Source organism: Ambystoma mexicanum, chromosome 2p (genome assembly GCF_040938575.1).
Source record: "Ambystoma mexicanum isolate Mex_15411 chromosome 2p, UKY_AmexF1_1, whole genome shotgun sequence".
Classification (NCBI taxonomy): Eukaryota; Metazoa; Chordata; class Amphibia; order Caudata; family Ambystomatidae; genus Ambystoma; species Ambystoma mexicanum.
In genome coordinates this window covers 1,279,983,186-1,280,005,718 of record NC_090923.1, presented here as the reverse complement: position 1 = coordinate 1,280,005,718, position 22,533 = coordinate 1,279,983,186, and the positions used below count along the sequence as shown (strand labels likewise).

The window sequence follows — 22,533 nt, the reverse complement described above, 5'->3', positions numbered from 1 at the left end:
CCCGGCCACCTTGCTTTGCGGAAGGCTCGACCTGCTGTCTCCGTATAACTCCTCCCGCAGTTCAGGCTCTCTTCCCAGTCTCCTCTCCCTCGCTGCTCCTGGTCTCCCAGCTCAGGGACCGCTGCAACACTGCACGACTAGTTGGAGCTGGTCGCCATTGTCCCTCTCAGATATCCTGCACCCGCCTCTACTACGGAGGCTCCTCGTCTCCTTTTGCTCATGTGCGTCGGTTTTCTTTTGTTGTCCTCACACAGGCTACTTCCCGCTGTTCCGCCGTTGCTCTCAGTTTATTTCTCGGCGTACCTGATGCCGGATTTCATTGTATTTCATCGGGCCGGGACAGAGCTACTCCAAAGCACGTCCACTCAGCACACCATCTTGGCCACACCCCCTGAATACAGCACTTTTAACACGAATAAACAACTTTCTTGGCACAGGACGCAGCACTGACTCTACTTGAACTGGCCTCCTCACTTGCTACCTACTCTTTCGAAGAAGGTGGGGTCTTGCAATCTAATGTAAGCTTTGTATTGAATTTAAAGGTATTGTGACGTGCATCAGGGGTGACGGTGCTGACAGGCGGGTGCAAGTCAGAAGAACCCGAGTCTTGAGTGATGATCGTCCTCAATGGGTTTGGGGATATGTTATGAAATGCAGAAAACCAGAGGTCTGTTCCCTTGAAGTGCTTTGTGGAAACCTGGATTACATGAAGCATTTCATTGTTAGCACCAGCATTCATATGCATACATTTTTAGAATTAAAATCGTGATGTGGGGTTAGTACTTAAATGCCAGGAGAGTGATTGGAAGGCTAGGGACAGGAGACAGCTCATTCTCACTGCAGTCCTTAAGTGGGTGTTTTCAGGCTAAAGGAGCGTTAACTGCTTTTAATATTGAAGCTGCACTGGAAAAGGCTCATTACAATGCATAAAGAATTTAGATGCCCCTACACAAGTAAGTTTGCCACTCCCCCCACTTCCTCTCCCAACATTTGAAGGGTTAGCCCCGTAAACATTTTAACCTATGTCTCATACATGCCAACATTCAGATGCACCTGGGAGGGAGATTTCTACAGGGAAATCGGGAGATGCATATTTCCCCATAGGAATGCATTGGGGCACAGTTATTTTAGGGGCGAGACTGTGAAAAATAGCAATATTTTTAACCTCAAATTCGGGAGTCTCCCACCTATATCGGGAGGGTTGGCATGTATGCTATGTGCACCCCTGGATGTGCGCACTTGCATTTTGTTAGGCTGAGAGGTGAGGGAAGCCTTTCCCGAAATTAGCACTTTTAAAGTTTTACTGTGTTTGTGCAGTAAAACTTTAAAGCTGCTACTTTCAAGAAAGACTTAAATGACCTCTCTGCATATTGCACTTCAAAATGTACTATTTGATCCCCACACTAGACCATGGGGAGTGGAGGGGGATGCAGAACAATACCAGCGGAGCCTCCAAGTTTGCCCCGCCTATTTTCTGAATTGGCCCCTCCCAGCACCACTCAGCTACCCCCTCCCTCATTGCCCGATTGAAGTTCATCCGATCTGAACGCAGAATAAGTATGTCAGTGCCACTGCTGTTTGCGACTGCACCGAACACCTGTTAACTTAGACGGAAGCATCTCATTACAGCTGCTTTTCCTGCTACTCCTTCATGCCGACAGATGACGCGCCCGCCGTAGTTGAAAAAGCAGGATGTACACAGTGGGCACGTGACTGGACGTGGAAAGCACGTGATACAAACGCTGTAGCTAAGCAGAGGGCTAGTTAATTGCCATGGCCCTAGCCCAATGCTGGATGGCAGTGGAGTACGCTCGAGCCTGTCAATGCTTATACCCGGTGCGCTAGAGATGAGGAGGAACTTGAATTACCGGGGAGTCCGAAGAGGGACGCTGTTGGCTCTAGAAGATTGACCCAGCCGTGCCGTTCATGACTTGTTGTGCCCGCCACTCGCACACAGTGTTAGTGTCCGGTGAGTAGCGGGGCAAGAGTGAAATGTTCTGAACGTATGCAGCCGTCACCTGGGTCGCCAGATTAAGTCTGCAAAAATGCACTCTAACCTTTGATAATCGGGCAGAAGCAGCAGATATCAGAAGAGCGTTTCAGTGTCGGTTGATGCTGTATGCTTAAGCGTACGATTGCATATAAATGGATGAAGGAATGGGTGAATGCTACGTGGGCACAGAGTGAGTTCAAAAACGTCTCCACTTTTAATGATCTACATAAAACTTGGTACAGTAAAAAGAAAAAGTGCCATTTAAAGGACAATTAGTAAATGTCTCTAGTTGTATTTACCGTGTGCCTTCCTAAACATGTGGATTCCTTATGCTCAATGTAGACTGTGTAAATAATTGCCGGGGAATTCCAAAACTAGCAACTAAGGAAACGTTAATTAGACCAGCCTTCTCGAAGCTCCGGACTGTACCCTCTCTTGTTCAGGGTTTGATGAACATTTCACTGTGATGTTTTTAGTGTAGTGGCTTCACACAAAACTCTGCACAGATTGTTGATTAGAGGTGGAGGGTTTATTTGCACAGATATAAATCAACAATGAAATGACAGTCGGTATGTTGCCCAGCAAGTCCAGGTTAATGTCCTGCAGTTACTTCACTGCCAATGGACCTTGTGATTAAATGAGTGTCTATAGTGAGCCAGTCTTCTAATATTGTAATGATGTTCCAGTTAGAAAAAGGAGGAGCACCGGGGAAAGTCTGCTTGGACCGCTCACCTCTCCTTTGCGTGCCAAGCCGCCCCCATCAGTACCGTGGTCTCGCAAGATCACGTCTCTATACTTGGGCCCTGCTGTGACCTTCCAAACAGTTATCCCTTCAAATGTTATTCAGTGGAAAGTTGATTATTTCTGGCTGAGTTAACACCAGTATTGGAAAAGGAAACCATATACTGGGGTGACCCACTAGACCAATCGTGGGAACCTGTTTTAAAATAATTGTTTGAGTCTGTACAATTTTAAAACCTATTTCGTGAGGATCCGGTCCAAACCATACGTAACCAATCGGAAGCACCATTGCCATGGAAGTGAATTAGTGAAGTTTGTCATTGCCACTTAAAATCACTCTGGGATCCCATCATCTGATGTGGCGTGGAGGCAGGTGGCAAGTACTGGTAGCATCACTTAGTGGAGTTAGGTTTATGAGTGTTGCTAGACAGCATTTATTGTAGTGTTTGTGAAGTACTTGGGTGTACTCTCATTTAAACAATGTGAAGTGTCGCAGTGCCCAAAAAGCTTGGCAAATTGTGTTCCTCATACTTACTTTATTGGTCACAAAATTAAGTGTCCAACTTGTACATTATCCTGTACCTGCCCACAGGACTACTAAACATCCCACTAGTCAGTATAATGAAGTACTGGTCATTTGCCATCAAAATGGATAAGTGTTAGGAGAGTTTTCCATTTATGTGTAATTTTCACTCCATTTGTGTACCCACCAACTTTTTGCTGCGGTTTAAAGACTATAGTCTGACTTTTACCAGTGCAGCACAGCCTTCAACTGCATTCCATTGGGCTTTCACTCACTTTATTATGGGGAAACTGACATGCCCTTAAAGACAGTACTGAGAGACTTTGTTTCCCTTAGTCCGTTTCAATGTTGCAACCTTTCTGCAAATTATTACAACCTTAAGTACAGTGCGCTTGTCTTCCTTTCATTTCCAAAGGCCCTAGACTCCCCAAAGGATTTTTTTTAGGATAAATGCGGGTGTGCCTTGGACAGGGCTGGTGGCAGCTTATCTTTTCACTTATTTTTAACCCTTTCTTGCCATGCAAACCGCGGTTGGCACAGGAAGGTGGCCTGGCTCCAAAATAGCCATGCCACAAGGGTTAATTTGTCTTGTCCTCTGGCCATCTTGCCCCTTTGCCTTCTCCTGGTCGAGCCGACCCGGGTCAGTCCTCATTTGGTCATGCATTCTCCTGCGAAACGCCAAGCTTTTGCGGGCTTCTGCATGCCTTGTTGTGTATGCCTCTAGGATGTGGGCTGCGATTGCCACTACACATCCTGGGTGCCAGAGAATCTGGTGTGCTGGATTGAATGTGACCACTGTGGGCTGCGATTGGTCCATGTCTGGTGTGCCTGTATGTGAGCAGATCTCCCATTGGGTTCTCTTCTTTTTGGCGCAAAGGAGATTCTGGATAAGAGAAGGCCTCGAACATCCACACCAGGTCGATCTCTTGAGTTCTCACTGAACCTAGGATAAGATCCAAGTATCCTGAAACTAAAAAGCCGAGTCGAGGAACCGCTGTTGACCCACTGGAAGGTTTGACACCCTGAGCCCGCTGTTGTCCCGCTGGACCCCTCTGCATCTGATCTCACCAGAAGGTCTGCAAAGGCGCTTCAACCCATTTGAATAGTGGGGTCAACTATTCAGGGCACCTTCATCCAAGCCTGCAAGTAAGCCTCTTCGGTAGTGTCCCTGGGCCAACCAGTGGCCTGACCAGCTTGCGCAGGGCCTTTGCTCTGAAACCACCATTGTTTCTAGGAGACCCTTGAAACTTGGTACATCGCAAGATCTGTGTTCACGGCACTCACACCGAATTTCGTACACTTGACATTCCCGGGTCTGAATAAAGAGAGAGTGCCCGTACCGGAGTACACGTGGTTACCGTGTCGCCCAGCCGCGGTGACAAACATTTCAGGTGCCTTGCTGCGGTGTCCCTCTGTCCCTGAAGCCTGCTGCAGTGAAACTGGCCTGATCCATCCACCAGGAGCGGATAAATCGGCAGTCGAGTCCACTTCGGTTGCAGGTTCAAATCCAGCAGTGGTTCGTCTGAGCGTCGTTCAGCGGTGAAGTTATATTGATGATTCCCTGGCGGGACAGTGGCAAAGTTTGGTCCGGAGTGCGCTGGGGGTCGGGGAGTACCTGCAATCCTTCACAGTGGCCCCCAGCGCATCCATCCACTTTTACGCACAAGTGTCCCCTGAGAGCCACTCACCTTGTGAGTAGCCTGTGCTACCGTCCCTTTCCCACCTCCTGGAACCTGATCTGCCCTCTTGGGGAGACCCTCTACAAATGGTGGGAACTTGTTCATCATTGCCTCACCCACTTTCTTGAGCTGCAACAGCCCCTGCAAGAGGCCCCGTTTCGCGTGCACCAGCGTTTGAAAGTACTTTTGAGCGCAAGGCTCCACTCTTCGTAGGGACTGGATTGCCTCTCAGTTAGACTTTGATTAATGAAGAACTGCCTAAACTTTATTTGCACTGTTTGTTTCCTTTCCTTTTAGGTTGTGGACCCATTCTGTGTTTTCACCCTTTAGGCCACTTGGTATTGTATATATGTGTTATAGTAGTGTTGAATTGGTTTGATTTATTACTGTGAATAATTGCTTTGTGTTTGAGTTCAAAGGCCTTGAATACATGTACATGTATTTTTAATATATATATATCTTTAGCGTCGTTTACTCTGTGCTCATACAGAGGTCTTTGTCACACCTCACCCCTTCTGAGACCTAGTCTTGACTGCCGCCAATGCTACCTTGATTGGTCTGGCTTGTCCAGAAGGTTGCCCTGTTCCAAGAAACTAGGCTGGCCTTCTGAACCTCTGTCCACCAGGTCAGAGTTCAGGAATCCATTATAACAGTAACTTTCACAGTTAGAATGTTTAAACACTGACCTGCGGCTGTTGGAGGAGTTTAGGATGACAATAGGATAATCCCTCTCCCTTTCAGACCCTTGAATAGAACCAGAGTGTCAAGGAATGGAAAAAAACCCTATGCATAGTCCTGTCCTGATCTGTCGGGTGTATGAGGTCCTGGGTTTGAAGAGATTCACAGTGGAGAGTGGATGTAGTAATGGTCCAGAATAATCCAACTATTGTGAAATGCACACAAAAAAGAGCAGTAATTGTGCGAGAAATTTGAAGAGGATGGAAAAAACAAACAGGGTGGGAAATGAAGCAAGGAACGAAGGCAAGGAAAAACTTTGTAGTCTCTAAACAAATGAATAAGTAGGCAGAGAGTGCAATGTAGCAGGAGAGTGGCAACCACAGCGTCAAGAGCACGTCTTCAGTTAAAGGGGGGGGAGGAGGACTGAACGTGTCGGGCATGCGATTATGCTGAAGAGACAGAAGTCGTAGCAGCTAGGAGGATGTTAGAAGCTGCCAAGAGGATAAGAGGGATAGCTGCAGAGGAGGCAGCAAACAGATGGGAAAGGGAGAAAGGGAAAGGCGCAAGGTGCGTGAGAAAGAACTGGAGGACTGGCTAGAGTGAGAGGGAAAGCAGGAAAAGAGAGGGGATCGGGATACTTCAGCGAGGGAAGTCTACGGCAACGTTGACAGTGTGAGGAGCAGGATCCAGGGAGCACACCACTAAAAAGTAGCAACAAAGAGATCCGTGGTTTGTGCTATGTTTAAATGCGATGAGTCCCCCCTGCTGGTCGCGTCTAGTACACTAGTCGGCTTCATGTCTTTTTGATGTTTTCCTAATATGTCCCCTGCCGGCGGCCATCTTGATATTGGTGTCCGATGGCAAAAACTAATGGGTTGTAGTTCCAGAGTTTCCAGGAGCGAGGGTGATTCTTGACAGTAACACTGCTCATATTTATTTAGAGATCTGCTTATTTTCCTTACTTGAAACCAAGAGATTTCGGCTTTTAAAACCGTGTTATTTCAGTGTTCATATGGCTTAGGGATTGTAGCTTGTGTAAATGTTTGTTGGGAATAATTGATCATTGACTGTAGATGTTTTCATTAGATATTGTTGCCATTAAGATTGGTTGGATTTCTTGTCACTCTTTGATTTATGACACATTAATAAAGAAGGTAATGGATATATGGGGAGATTCTGATGCTTGCTTTCTGATTGCAAAAGCAATTTGTAATTTTTGGAAAATCGCAACTTGCTGGTCCCGCTTTCCTTGTTAGTTGCCTAATGTTTAGACATGAATAAATGCTGGCAAGTTTCTGTTAATGCCCAGCGTGCCTCCAGTTATAAACCGGGATTCTTTTCTAAGTGTATGATGCACAATCTCAGAGGAGTTTTTGCAGAAAAGTTAAAGTATTTATGTGTTGGTTAAAATTAAACATTACGTAAAATACCTGTTATGTACATACATACACACAGCACTTCATGAAAGATGCACACATTTATTAAAAAGAAAAGGATAAATAACTTTACAATATTTTATATTAAAAATATATTTACTAATATTGTATCAAAACTAATCGAGTGAAATCTGTCAGCCTTGTAATAGCCGATCCCATAAGACGTCTGATTTTAAAATCTCGATATTGTGTATATAATGTGAAAGGAGAGCAATCCGTTTCCGTTGGAAGGTGGGGCAGCATATAATCAAATGCTTTAATGTTTGTCTACTGCATCTCAGCCCCTACAATAATGCTTCTTTTAAGTGGGCCCACTCTTATGTAGGCAAACCATTTAATCCCAATTTCAGAAAACGGCACGGACAAGGAAATTGGGTTAAATATTTCAGTACCTACCCAAGTTATTTTTTATTTTTTCTCCAGAATCTTCGTGATTATGTTGTCCTTTTACCTCCTCGATTAATGGCTCAAAACGTATTTATGATCAGCGCTAGGGAGCAAATTCGTGGTCCTCACGAGCTTTTGTCAAATCCTTCATTAGGGAACCGTTGGGTGCTTGTACAATTTTGCATGTGCAGCCATAGTGTTTACCACGTAATAGTAGTGTCCCATTATTGTAGTCCCAGCTCACGATGCGTTAGAGCGATAGGAAGAGCCTTAGGGAGTCTGGGAACATGCTCCCACAGCTTCCCTTCTAACCTATCTAACCAACGTAAATAACTAGTTGGTTTTCATTCCAAACCATATGTGATACATGATATCTTAGTTTTATAAAAGTTGATCACAGGTACTAAGGAAAACATCCGTACCTTCAGGAATAGACTGCTCATCAGTGAAATAAAAGGGGCCAATTACTTTTCCACCATATTATTGTTATGCTATTGTATTGTACTGCACACCACTGCTAGTTCATGGTGTCCAGGTGCTCCGGTGGATCTGTCAACGAAAGTCATTGGGGTGGTTGGTTAGTGGGGTTCAGAGGGAAAAGCGCAAGAGCTTTGTAGTCCTATTGGTAGCTACAGTTTGGAAAACGGGTCACTGTGTACTGACATGATTTTAGTTGGTTGACATTTGTGTGATGTTTTGTGGGTGGCTGTATGCTGGTGTTTGTGCATTCTGGATGTTGTGTAGAGTGCCTGTAGTTTGGGTGTCAAAGGTCTGCATCATGTTACTTCTGTGTTGTGTGGTGGGTATGCAGAGAGTTTTTAGTGGGTTAGTCGGGAGTTGTCTTGTCTTTTTTTTTTTTTTGCATTGTGTTAACCCTTTGGGTTAGTCTTGTTCCTATTAAATTTGGGGTCGAATTTGTCTTTGGGTGGTCTAGTTTTGAAGATTTCTCTTGCATTGCAGTGGCAAAACCTCTCACTTGTGTCAATTTCTTCAGCTTGGTGCGTTTAAAGAGCCATGTTTTTACACTTTCCTGAATTTTAGGTGATCTATTTGTATTTCCTGCCAAAAAGCACTTCTAGTGAAGGTGGCATATTTCATCATGACCGTTAAGCACAACTTGTATTTGAGCATCGACCCTGGGATTTCATTGACTATTTATAGTGTCTTTTTGGATTGGTCTACTTTAGCAGTGTTTTGGTTATTCACACTGGGTAGTTTTCACAGCTTGATCTGTTTTCATATGGATTGTATGTATTGACTCCATTTGTATATAGATTTATTTTTTTTACTTTATTGAATTAACCAAATTTATAAATGCATCTTGTTTACACGATTATAAATAACATTTCAAATGATTGATGAATTCATAAATACATTTATTGTTGGAGTTTTTATTCATGAACTCGCAATATTCATTATGATGCCTAAAAGATGAATGTTCTAAAAGAAATGTTTATATGAATCGGTTAATATATTAGGCGATTCCAGCAGGAACTCCTTTTTTTTTTTCTATAATTTATTTCCTTTGGGAGTGAGTTCCACAGTTTCACCACTATGGACTAGAATGCCCATTCCCCAGAATTGTTGTCTTGTGTATGGTTTCAGTTTGAAGCAAATGCGTTGTGTTGGTTTGTGATGCAGATTGTTTCCTGTAAGAATTCTGCTCCTTGGCCATGGATTGCTCTGTGTGTTATGCAGAGAGTTTTGAAGGAGATTCGTTTTTTGACTGGTAACCAATCTAGTGTTGTCAGCACTGGGGTGATGTTCTCTTTGAGTCTATGGAGTAGTCTTGCTGCTGCATTGTGGCTTTCCCATATGGTATTCTGGCATTCTGAGATGGATTCTGTTGGCGTAGTCTTTTCTTGACATGACGAGGCAGATGAAGGTGAGTTTTTAGTGTTGTGTGTAAAGGAGAAAGGAAGTATCTTCTTGACTGTGTAGGCGGAAGAAGCATTTCTTAACTACTGCGTTGACTTGTGCCTGTTGTTCATTTGGATTCCAAGATTTATTGACCACTTTGGATGGTTTTGATGGGTTTCACAGCTCGATGGGCCATTGAATGTGATGGTTGTCCAACAGGTCTTTGAGTACAATCATGATTTCTGTTTTGTCCAGGTTGAGTTAAAGGTTGTTGGTGATCATCCACTGGTTTTGTTCGTTGAGGCAGTTAGCGAGTGTTGGATTTTGTTCTTCACTGGCATTGATCATATAGTTGATTTGAGTCATCTGCGTAGTTGTAGCAGGTGAGGCCATTTTTTTATGAGGTTAGTCAGTGGGGGGGGGGGGCGTCATGTAGATGTTGAAGTGTAGCAGTGACAGCGATGAACCATATCGGACTATTTGTTGTTTTCCGAGGTGCTGACTTGAATGGCGCTATCCTTGTTGTTTCCGTTGTTTTTGTCAAGACGGATTTTAGCCAGAGGAGAGCTGTGTTGCTGATGCCAATATTTTCTAGTCTTTTAATGTGTGTTGTGGTTGACTGTGTCGAAGGCTGCTGAGTGATCGAGTAGTATTAGTGCTGAATTGGCGTGGCGTCTGCTTTGGTCTTTAGATCGTCCCATATAGCTAGTAGTGCAGTTTGTTGCTTTTATGGGTCTGGTATAACAACCGATTGTTTTCTACATATTCCAATGGTTTTCTACATGTTCCAATATTTGTTAGTAGACATAGTATTTTCACGGGGTATGGGATATTGGAAATTGGTCGGTAGTTGGTTAGGTCTTCCGTATTCCCTGATGGATCTTTAAGGAGTGGCTTGATGTCGGACGATTTGAAGGCTTGTGGTATAGCTCTTGTTAATAGTGAGTGGTTGAAGTTGAGGTAATATTCTGCAAGTATTTTCTTTGTGAGGATGGTCTTATAGATGTTTGGTGGGCAGGGGTCTGCTGGAGAGCCTGCTCTGTTGCTTCGCTCACATGGTTGTTGAATTTATCTGCCGAGATTGGCGTCAGGTAGTTTAGTGGGTGGTTCAGTTGTTGGCTTGTTGAGGTTGTTGATGGTGCTTTTTTCCTTGCTTTCTATGATTTGCTACACGTTAGTGATTTTGTTCTTGAAGTGGTCAGCAAGGTCATCACATAGTTTTTGCATGTGGGTTGCTGCATTGTTGCCCATTGATGGGTTTCTTAGCTCGTTTTATGAGGTTGAATATCTTTCTCAGTGTTGCTTGATTTTGTGATCAGTTTGTTGCAGTATGTCTTTTTTGCTTGGAGTATTTCGGCTTTGTATAGTCTAATCTGTATTATTCCTCCATGTTTCTTTAGATTTTTTCAGTGGTTTGAGATGGGGCGTGAACTATCTTACTTGCCATTAATTTATTTAGTAAGGCGGTGAATGGTTTTTCTGGTACAGTGTAATCTAGTGTTTTTTCACTGTCCATTTTTGGATTGTCTGTTTCTTCAATGCTGGCTGAGTCTAGGATGGTGATTGATGGTTTTGTAGCTTCCTGTCTCGCGTTTAGGTCCACACTGTTAATGGCTCTCCAGTTTCTTTTCAGAATTGGAGGATTATTAGGGGGGTTGTCAGGTTTCCTCGCTGGTGGTTGGATCACAAATGATCTAATCAGGTGGTCGTTCCAGAGGATTTGCATTGGAGGTGCAGTTCTGATCAGGTTTTTATTGCAGAAGATTGCACTGTTGTGTGTGTTGCTCCATTCACCAGTTGTCTTGGATGCATTGTCACTAGTTGTTTAACTTATTTTGAGTGAGTTGATGTTCTCTTCTTCGAACCAGATGTTGAATTCTATGTCTACATCCACGAAGGTATCTATGAACGTGTCGTAGGTTGGTGGCCTGTAGATGAGTAGAAATGTTAGGTCAGTTTGTGGATCTAAGTTGAAGTGTAGGATGAGTGATTTAAAATGTGGGATGATTCAAAATGTGGGATGTTTAACTGTGCTGCTGCTATTGTTGTTTTTAGCTGTGCCTTGTATGCTACGGCAAATTCTCCTCATTTTCCTTCCCTGTTGACTTGCTTAAGTTTGAAGTTGTTGGGTAGTTGGTCGTACACACTTACCTTGCAGTTAGTTGGCCAGGTTTCTGTCTAACCCTCCATCGCTTAGCAGTTTCTATATTTCTGTTGTGTGCTTTGACATTGATCTGGTGTTGACTAGGTTGCCGTGTATCTTTTTGTTTCTTGCGGTTTGTTTGGTCTTTGGCTGTGTTTTTTGGTGGTTGTGGTGGTCATTTTTTCCACACGTATTGTGTGTTCAGGTCTTTTGATGCTGTTTCTTCGTTGGGTAGTTCTGCCAGGTTTCGTATTGGATTGATGTCTCCTTCAAGGTAGTCTTCCTGACAATGTTGATAGTACCATTTGTCGTGCCAATTTGTTTTGATGAATGTGGTGTTGGTGATTGATTCTGTGGTGATTGATTCTGTGTTCCCTATCTTTCCCCTGGGTTTTCAGTTATCCTGCTAATGTGCTTATGGTTCTTGGGGGTGGATGGTTGTCAGAGTGGGTAGTAGGTTGAGGGGTAGGGTGTTTGGTAGAGTGATTTTTAGTTGTGTTCTGGCGGATGGACCTGTTCCTGTTGAGCATGTAGTTCTCCTCCATTGGTATGCCTCTGTTCCCGGATGTGGTGGTGTGAGATTGTTCCACTTCGTTTCTTCTGTTTTAGTTGTTCCTTGTGCGTGGTATTTTTACAATAGGGTCTGTTGTGCTAGTGGCTCTATCCCAGCAGGAGGACTATTACAGGTCTGGCTGCTCGAGGGGGAAGGGGATAACACCGGGGTCGAGAGTATCTCTGTGGGCTGTGATCTAGCACAGGCTATCTGGGACTACCGCTGGCATATGGGGCCTAACCCTGACCGTCGGAGTGAATTCGAGTGGTTAGTTGTGTTGGGTTCACACTGGTGAGAGCCTCCCTGAGGTGACCTGTGGTTAGGTCTTCCCTAAATGGTTCCTATGTGTCTCTCTCGCCTTGTGGGTTCCCTTATTTTTTTGTAGTGGTAGTTGTATCCAGCTTACCCTGGCAGATGCCTCTCTGTGGTGACTTGTTTCATCTTCCATTGTGGGGTCCTGTAAAGTTGCCTCCCTTTGTGGGCTCTTGTGGTTTTGTAGTTGATAATGTGGTGGGTTCGCAGTGATAACCTTTGGTTTAATCTTCCCTTGTGGGGACCTATAGTTTTGTAGTTGTGTCTGGTTCACAATCGCTTGAGTGGCACAATGCTTGGTAGTTGCCAGATGTTGCCAATATTACCTCCAAGCGGTGCTGTGGGGAGAAATATTGTTGGAGGAGGAGCAGTGCAATGTAGTGCAGCCCACCCTTGCTAGAATCAGTTGTGCCCGATCCTGATGTAAGGAATGTATGGACGAATGTTGTAATGTTGTGGTACCCAACATTATCTAGATTCAGGATGCAACTATGACTGTTCCGCGGTCCCTTACTTGTTTGTCGTTGCAGAAGGCTACAAATTGAAACTGGTTCAACAAAGACTAACTTCAGTGCGTAATGACTTTGAGCAGTAGCAGACACAGTGGCTAATTGCTGAAACCCTTTTTTGATTACAGATGTGAAAACCCAAGTAACAAAGCTCCTGAATCACCTCTAGGCAGGAGCTATCTAGTCACCAGGGAGCAGTTTTTCATTTTAAAAAAAGGAATCACTTTGGATTTCAGTGTTAATTTTAAGATTTTGTTTATCGAGGTCATTTTCCACTTTTGTTAGGGACCTCTGAAGCCCAATCAGAGTTTCGTCCAAAAGAATGTTCTCGGCATATGCTACCAACCTGATTGTAATAGCTTGCAGCTTTGGGGAAGAACAAGGAAACTGCGACCCACAGAGTCATCCATATCAGACAAATATAAATTAATAAGTGTAGGGGGCAAATAAATCTTTGCATAAAACCTGTAGACGTTGCGTTTCTTTTTTGAAACATGCCCTTCATTACTATGCCAAACTTGTAGGTAGGTATACTGGTGAATCAGTATTATAATCAAGAGATACCCCACGGGGACAATTTCACCCATAGCAATTGCCCGTTTACGCTGTCAAATTCTGTAGTTAGATCCAGGCTAGCCATGTTATAATGAGAAAGATTTGGCAAATGCTTCCCTCTGGCAAATAGAATATATCAAGCCATTTATAGTTGTACCCAATCCCTACTTAGTAAGCCAGACAGTAAGATAGTCTCAAACAAATGTTGCCACAACCTTGCTGTCCGCGTCAAGCAATGTAATGGGATGATAACTATGTGGATTATCCTTCAAGCCTTTTTTATAAATTGGGATAATGATCGCAGTGGCACAAGAAGCTAGTCTCTTAAAGCTTTTAAAAGCCGTTTGAATATAGCTTTATGGACCTGCAGCGAGGGCCGTACTGGGCGTTATGAGCCCTGAAGACAGAGGTTAACGAGGTATGAGGGACCATAACGCCCGGTACGGCCCTCGCTGCAGGTCTATAACGCTATTATAACACCCTCAGGCCCGATTCTGAACTTGACGCAGTGAATTTGCTAAATAGCAGGATTCACTGTGCCAAATCGGGACGGCCAGGCTCCACCAGTATTTTCAAGTGGGCCTGGGCGTCCTGGTAGTGCACAAGAGTGCACCTTCAGGATTGCGCTGGTTTTTGTCGTAACAGGCGCAATCCTGAAATCTCAGCAGCATTTTTGTAAAAACGACATATTTGTTGTTTTACAAAAATGCTTCTGAGAACACTGGTGTATATAAACACTTTCGTACACACCAAAGTAAGTAGCTGCGACATTGCACAATACAACGTTGAAGCTGCTTGCATTGGTGTGTATGAATGTGTTCATATGCACCACAGCTTCAATGCTGCTTGCTTTTGGTGTATGTGAAAGTGTTCACATACACCAGTGCCGGCAGATCTGCCGGAAAAAGGTAAGTAATTATAACTCGATTTGGGGCTGTAAACCATCTGCGGGCTATACCAGTTCGTATAGCCTGACGATTGACCAATCAACATTGCTAAACACCGGATAGGGTGTTCTAATAGGATATGTAATATTCTTGACAAAATAATAGGATCTCTTTGTAAGAAATGTGATTACATAACCAATTTGGACCTGGCACAGTAAAAGATTTTAAAGTACAGATGCTCTCAAATAGGTAATTTTCTGAGATTAGGTTGTCCCAAATGGTTTTACTTCACATACCTAAATTACTGGGTTCTATAAAGCATGTAGGGTGTACATTGAGGCTGGTTAAATTACACGCCTGTACCTCCTCTGCAATTAGATGATAGAAAACTGATTTATTAGTTTCTATATTGATCATTTTCTAGAATGAAGCAGCATTTTTAGTAACCACAATCCTTAACATCTCTTGGCAATTTTAGGTTATGCCGCTTTATATTGGTTTTTAATTTGACATCTTTCTTTTGTCCCCATAGATGACAACAGCTCTTTCTCACTTTTTAAAATTCTCTTGGCTTTCCTTTTTTTGTAGCTATATATTTATGTCAAATTGTGAAGCTATTGTATCCATTTGGTGACCATTTACCTGCGGACCTCACCAGCACCTTTAGTCCCTTTTGAGACCGTGTCTGAGAAACGGACCGGTAAGGACAGTAGCAGACACTTGAATAGCCGAGAGAATGCCACCCTGACTGAATGAATTCTGTTATTTTGTTAATATTTTGTATCTGACCATTTATGTTTTCTGGTGGTACAGTCCCTCGTAACAATCTGGAGATTTTGATAGTTTTCATACTGACATACATTAAAGGCTATTTTCAGTTGTGATTTGATTTAATTTGATTTATTGAGCCTTTGTTAGGCGCCTATACAGCAAAATGGTTATGAGCACGTTCTGTTGAGAGCCCGGGAGGGAAGTACTAAGGGGAACCAGGGGAGGAAGCTGCAGGCTAAGTGCTTGGCCGAGGAATCCCAAGTGTGGGATGCACAGCCTCCAGGAAGGGTGCCTACAAGGGAGGGCACTGCTGGCGGGGGTTGGGGGGTGCTGTTGTCGACTGGGTAGGGGTCTGGTAACTTGTGAGATTCATGAAGGTCCAAGCCACCAGTCTCTGGCAATGGGGTGATTAGCAAGGAAGGGAAAGAGTTAGCGAAAAGCTGAGTTTTGAGCAGTTTCTTGAATTTAAGGAGGTCTGGCTCAAGTCTGAGAGGGGGAGGGAGGCTGTTCCAAAGAGAGGCACCAGCGGAAGAGAGTCCTGCTACCCACTCTTCTCCGCTTGCAGAAGCGTTTCACAAGCAGAGAGTTGGAGTTAGTGGATTGGAGGGCTCTAGCAGGGAAGTATTTAGGGAGAGAAAGTTGGAAATAGCATGCTCCCAGGCCCCAGAAATCCTTGTGGATGATGCAGAGGGTCATTAATTTGGTTATTGCCACCACCGGGGGCCAGTGGAGATATCATAGGGCTGGAGAGATGCAATCCTTGGCCATGAGGCCAAGGATCAGTCTTGCAGTCTTATTCTGGATTAGGTAAAGTGGGTGTAGGGAGGAAAGGGGGAGATTGAGGAAGAGGCTGGAAGCATTGCGCTTCTGGGTAAAGGTGAGGAAAGGGAGAATGCCTCCAAGGAGACAAAGCTGTAAATGAGCCTTCTTGGAAAGGTCGAAGATGTGAGGGTCGAAGGAGAGATGGGAGTCAGAGATGACCCTAAGGTTTTTGGCCTCACAGGATGGTGACGGTAGATGGCCCAACCAAGGAAGGCGGCCAGAGGGTTGGAGGGAAACAGGACGCAGGTGTCCCAGCAAGAAGGATCTCCGTTTTACTGGTATTAAGATTAAGGTCATTAGCTGCACACCATGCCTGGATAGCTGAAAGGCAAACCGTGATGAGCGAGGAGGAAGAAGAGGTAGTAGAGAAACATTTGAAGGAAAGCTGTGTGCTGTCAGCCTAACACTGGAAATGAGGAGAGGATGGGATCAGGTGAGCATAAGGGACGAGAAAGATATTAAATAGCCATGGCGATAGGTTTGTGCCCTGGGGGACGCCGCAGTTAGAGTGCAGTGGTGGAGGAGAAGGGACCCAGCTGCAGCTGGGAGGGGCAGTAAGTGAGGAAAGAGGTTATTCAATCCAGTGCTGCATCTGTGATGTCGAGGGTATTGCGGAGCTGTTTTATAAGGATGTAATGGTTGACTGTGTCAAAGGCAGGGGAGAGATCGAGGAGAATGAGAACAGCAGGAGAGTTGGAATCAAGATTTGCGAGCATGTCTTCAAGGGTGTTTGAGAGCAGTGTCTGTGCCTCTGGATGCCCGAAATCCAGATTGATAGTCATGGAGTCAACCAGGGCGTTCATTATGAAGGTTCAATTGGTGTCAATAGTACTCAGTACAAGGGAAGAGAATTCGACACTCTCTCCCGAACCACAGAAGCCGAATGAAGTCGACCCTCCACCCGTGGTTGGCACAGGCACCTGATAGAATAAACAGGACACCACGTGGCAGCCAATGGGGGGGAAGAGGAGTTGGGAAGAGGTTGTGGATAGGGTTGGGGGAAAATAGGAACACCGGTAAGAGAGTTAGGAAAACCTATGTTGGATAGGACAAGAGGAAGCAACGGGAAAAAACCCTACCTATTTTTCCTCTGAACACTACACCTGTATCAGGCACACCATACACAGCATATAGACCTGAGATTTGAAACGCCTTAATACGTGCATCTACCATAGTCTTAGACCTGCCCCTATGACCTCATAAACACAAAACATAGATGATACCCAGCACATGTCATACTTGGGAGAAAATCCCACAATGAATCAACAAACACATGGCCCGTGGGCTTACAGAAAACAATGAGTATGACCACGTAACATGAAACATTGAACGTATTTGCAGCAACATGAATAACAAATAACATATGCCCCTTTTGATTTTAGAACATGCTTTGCTGTCATGTAATGCAGTAATGGCTCTTCCACCTGCATTGATAAATTAAACTAGCGAGCGAGCAAACTTCTAGAACTGAATTTGCAAGGCAGCAGGATACTAGAAACAAGGACAAACTACTTATGTCCGAGCGGTAAGCGTGCCGTTCCACACACAGCAAATAACACCCTTATGTGCGTGACTCTGCCCGCCGCCACTCGCCCTGTACCTAACTCAAGTCCGGGAGGCCCGCGAGCCTTCCCGGACGTAGCAGTTTTCAGCTTCTAAAGTGGATTCTGCCGCCGCCGGTAGTCCGTGTTCCGTAAAGAGTTTTCACATGCTGCTGCCTGCGTCATAGCTTCGCCTGCTCCTGCTTCGATACACAAAATAAGCCACACCTGCCGTGGCTCCGTTACTACTTATAAACGGTTGTTAATCCTTACCAGCTGTGTCAACGGCCGCACGGCCCGCAACTACAATTTCCCCAAAGAATGCTGGGAAATGTAGTTCGAGTTGAATTTGTGAATTCCACAGACCTCTACTGCCTTTTGCACACTCCTTTCTTGCACCAGCCCTTTCTCCTGACAGTTGGGGAGGGCCAACTTCTCCATGAGTTTACCCGGTAAGGGGGTGGTAGCGATGAGGCAAGAGTTAGCCGGGCAGTAAGGGTAAGCAGACATTTTTTTTTTTAAGGTAGGGTGCACAACACACCTGACCTATGGACTCTCTACATGGTCAGCTTTTATCGCCTCTTCTCCCATTAATGGTGGCATTCACTGGGAGGTTCTCCTTGACCTCTTTGCCATTTCCAGAGTCATCATCGGTGTTTATTTCAATGGACCCATCATGATTCAGGGTCCTTACCGCAACCTTCATCTCTTTGACAGGCTCTTCCCTCGACTCTCTAACCTCACCTCTCACTATGGCCAGGCTCCCCTTCTGTCTGTGCCTCCCTCCTCCTATGCACTGGCTCCCTTACCCACTGTGCCTTCCTCCTCTGCACTGGTAACCTTGCCTGTTGTAAGAGCAAATCGATGGATATCCCCTAAACCGTGGACAAGGGGAACAATTTATATGAGAGAACAAGACAAGGTCACACAGGTAAGTAGATCAATTATTCAAATAATAATTGATTCAAATAAACGTGGTGTGGAGAGGGTCTCATAAATAAATATAACATTTTATTTTTTTATTCTATTATGATGTTTTTGATAAAGTGTTTTACATTCACACAGTAACATCATAAAATACATGTATATCAACATTGAAAAAATATCAAAGAATATATCTAAAAGCAACCTATCAAATACTGCTAGATGTAGTTCATAGCCATCTATATTTCATAAGCAGTGTATACTAATCAATATGAAGGTGCTATCCAAAAAGTGCTGTGCCTACTACGAGTACAGGTTTACACAGTATCTTCAAAAATGTAGTTTTGACGACAAGGTATATCTAGTTCGGTCATATGAACTGATGGTAGCCTTCGTCAGGGCGCACTATTGAACTAACATCTACCATTGGAACACCACCGATATGCATAGAGTGTACAACTTTAGAAACGTCATCCAGTGCTATGGGCATGAGGGAGGGGAGCCAAGGGAGGTGGGAGTGGAGGTGCGGGTGGAGGAGAGTGAGGACAGGATGTAGTTTTTGAAGTGAAATGGGATGCCAAATCGGTGCAGAGAGCCTGGGAAGGAAGGGGAGAGGAGGAGACTGCAAGTGGATTGGCAAGTTCAGCCGTGTTGCTAGTGACTCCAGAAAGGCAGTCTCGGATGCGGGCCCTCTTCTTGGAGCGGATAGAAAAACAATATTGACTTTGACCATCTGGCTTTTCTCCTGCTCCAGAGGATGAACCCAAAGTCTGCCAGATGGGAGTCATACCAGCCGTTGTACTTGGAGGCAGGTTTCAGGTGGATCCTTATGACTGGGGCAAGGATGTCGATGGTGTTGGAGATGGAGAGGTGCAGGTTAGCAAGGAAAGAGTCAGAGGGAGAGTCAGAAGCATGGGTGGGAGTGGGGATGAGTGGAAGCAAAAGCAGCGACTGAGACTGGCTTCATCGGTCGAATGACGGCGAAGGAGGCTGACAGTGCAGGGGTTGGCTCAGATAGAGATTCGAGGGGCCCCAAGCAGGAGAGGAGAGGATAGAGTGGTCATACCAGGAGTGGGGGTGGTGACCAGGTAGAGATAAAGATGTCTCCATAGATGAAGGCATCCGTAGTGTGTCCAGCTGAGTGGGTCAGACCGGAAGGAAGAATAGTGAGAGAGAGGGAGTCGGAGGTCACAGAACTGTGAAGTGGCTGATTCAGGAGAGTCGAGGTGGACATGGAAGTCACCGAGAGGGAGGAGGAGGAGGAGGAGGAGGAGTTTGGAAGAAGAGGTCAAGAGGGAGGAGGTGAGTTCGGCCCATTCAGAGAGGAGAGAGAGATGGAGCTGGGGTGGGGCCTGTAGATGGTAGCAAGGGTGAAAGGGAGAGTAGGTGAGAGCCCGAGCCTACAGACCAGGCATTCAAAAGAAGAGTAGGATTGAATAGGTATGATGGAAGCAGGGACTTGCTGAGGGAAAATCGGAGCCACTCCACCTCTGGGCTGTTTGGGCCTGGGTTTGGAGAGTATTTTGTAGCACCCAGGAAGGAGTGTGTCGAGAGCAGTGACGGAGCTGGCATTGAACCACGTTTTGGTAAGGGCAAGGAGGTCAAGGTTGAAGTCTTCAAGAATGTGACAGATGTCAAAGGAGTGTTTGATAGCAGAACGAGCATTCAGAGTAGCTAAGTGAAGCTGATTACCACCTTTGAAAGTTTTCTGGGGAGGGCTAAAGGAGCGTGGTACTCCTCTCAGTGGTTGTGGAGAGGTTAGAGGAGAGTAGGAATGAGGGGTAGAGGGAGAAGGGAGGAAGTTAATGAGGGGGCAGGTGCCATTCAAGAAGAAGAGTAGGTTGAGAAATTTGGGCCATTATAGTGCCATTACGGTAGGCATTAATGATGCACCTAGAGGATGAGAAGTATGCCAAGAGCACTTCCCCATTTAGTGCCACCATTAATGGGTGAAGAGGGGAAGGGGAGAACATGGAGACCAGGTAGGGAGTGCCTTGGTCCAGGGAAGGGGCAGAAAAGATGCCAGAAATAGTCTGCCTGGAAGTAGCATGGATGTAGGTGTCTGCAATAGGGAGGCCTGGATTGGACGGCGGGAGATATCTTTAAGCTTTTTTTTTCTTCCAGAATTTGTGAGCGAGGTAGGATAGTTGATGGAGCAGCATTTAGAATAGATGGGGAGATAGCGCCATGTAGAAGGGGGAGAGAATGAGGCGGGAGGGACAGCACAGTGCACAAACTCACCAGGCGGCCTAGCAGCCAAGCAAGCACAGAAGAAGGCGGTGCTTTAACAAGATTTGCACAGGGTAGCAGAAATGTTAAGTACCCAGACTGAGTGACCGCTGAAATTCAGTAGAAAGCAATTGATGCGCAGGTTTAAAGACGCATCTGGATGAAACTTTCCAGCAAAGCACTAAAATGCAGTAGAAAATCAATGTTTAACTCCCTATTGTCTGTGTGCTTGAACTCCTTCCCCGGGGTCCAACCCTTCCCTTTGATCCACAACTCACCTTGTTTTCTTGGATAGTGTGCTCTCTGTCCTGCTTTCAGCGCAGGGGCGCGTTGATTGATGCGGGCTCGTTGCTGCCTAGTTACTTCACTGGCAAGAGTCCGACAGGTAAGTATAATGAGTCTTTTGAACAGTTCTCTAACTTCGTTCCTTTCCTTCCTTAGATGATGGCCGGCGTCCGGGGATGGCGACGTGCTGCTGAGATGAGTAGCTCTGAAGGTGAGTGAGAGACGCAATACGCAATGCAACCCTTTCGTATTTGTATTGAACTGAGTTATTTTTCTGTGTCTTTTTTAGGTGCCACAACGTTTTCAGCGTGGATGCCGGTTATGAAGAAGAAATGCGGTGAGTAAGCGCGGTATGCGGCGCCTCTAGATGTTTCCACGCTAACCTGGAGTGTCTTTTCCCTCTTGCAGATGGATGAGAAGTTCCAGAGACCGAGTTCCCCCAGAGTTGCTGGGATTCAGGTAAGCGTTTGAAGCTCATTCAGTCTTTAAAAATAAGCGAAGATTTGCTGAATGCTTACTAATGCCTTTTTTCTGTTCTTTTCCCTTTTCCTCAGGAAGCGGCGTGCCGGGATGGGAATGACACCGCCGAATATGCCCGCAGAACAGAAGGAGCGATGAATGATGGGCAGAAGCACCGCAAGGTAAGGCTGTTCCTAACAGTGTTATTGTTCTTGCAGGAGCTGAGCACAGAAGAAAGATGCAGGCCAACTGGAGACCGATCCGAACACTGTGAGTGTCACGCTGCAGGTGCAGAAAACACAAAGCATGTTTCTCAGCCTGGGCGTGGCTTAAATAGTCTCTGGGTATCCCAGGTGTCTCTAGGCTGAACCACACTCAAAAGATTAGACTGCGCATGCAGTTCTGGGAACCGAAATATGTGGGGGGCATCCATCTTGTCCCCATCAATGCACTACAAGTCCAATCCCCAATGTTATCCTATGGGAGTGAGTGAGTCTGATGCCACAAGCGCCAAGTCTGACTCCAAGTGGGTCCTTGGAGGGATGGAGAGGCCCTTGAGGGCCATGTAGGTGATCGTGGCCTGGCTCCAGCCTGACCTCTTGGGGGGCTGGGGACATGATGGGCAGGAATCATGACACCAGATGCCTGGGTAGCATCTACTATGGGAAGTTTGTGGCACGAGGGGATCAGCGTAGAGTGTAGGTGGGTAGTCAGGTCCTGGAGGCATGTCAAGTGGGGGAGAGCTCCAAAGAAAGGCACGCATTTGGATCCCGGCCAGGAAATGCGGGCAAAGTACCAAGAGCCAGCAGCGCTTAGCTTGAGTGGGCCAGGTGACCCCTGGGAAATGGTGGGGGACAGCAGACAAAGGTGCTGCAACAACGGAGCTGGACGAAATGGTGATGAGGGTGCTTACCCGGTACTGTGGTGTCTAGGCTTGTTGTAGGCGAGTTAAGGGATGTTGCAGGGGGGGCTCTCTAGGCCCGGACAGGGTGAGACAAGGTAGGACGTAGCCCTTAGGTGCAGGCCCTTTGGCAGGGGGCGGGGCTTACCTGTTGGCTACCGGATGGATCGGGTCTTTGCTCTCAAGATGCCCAATCTGGCTGCTACAGAGAGGCTAGTGGTCAACCTCCAATGTTGGCAGCAGTCCCGTTGGTCATGCTGGAAGGCCCGGGTTCTGAATGAAAATCTAGTCCTCGTGGCCACAAAGGCCTTTTGGAGAGAGGTGCCCTTCAGTATAGTGCAAGGG

At 45.6% G+C, this 22,533-nt stretch overlaps 1 protein-coding gene across 3 annotated transcripts in view; it reads left to right on the top strand.

Annotated features, from left to right (window-relative positions):
- The first annotated feature begins 1,561 nt into the window (after positions 1-1,561).
- The window catches only part of SNX29 (sorting nexin 29), a 2,314,491-nt gene continuing 2,293,519 nt past the window's right edge, over positions 1,562-22,533 (top strand). Inside the window, exon 1 of one of the 3 annotated variants that reach the window (XM_069645594.1) lies at positions 1,562-1,969. The gene's annotated coding sequence lies outside the window, so the exon portion shown is untranslated. The remainder of the gene's footprint in view (positions 1,970-22,533) is intronic. The other 2 variants (XM_069645593.1, XM_069645591.1) reach the window with 2 other exon arrangements.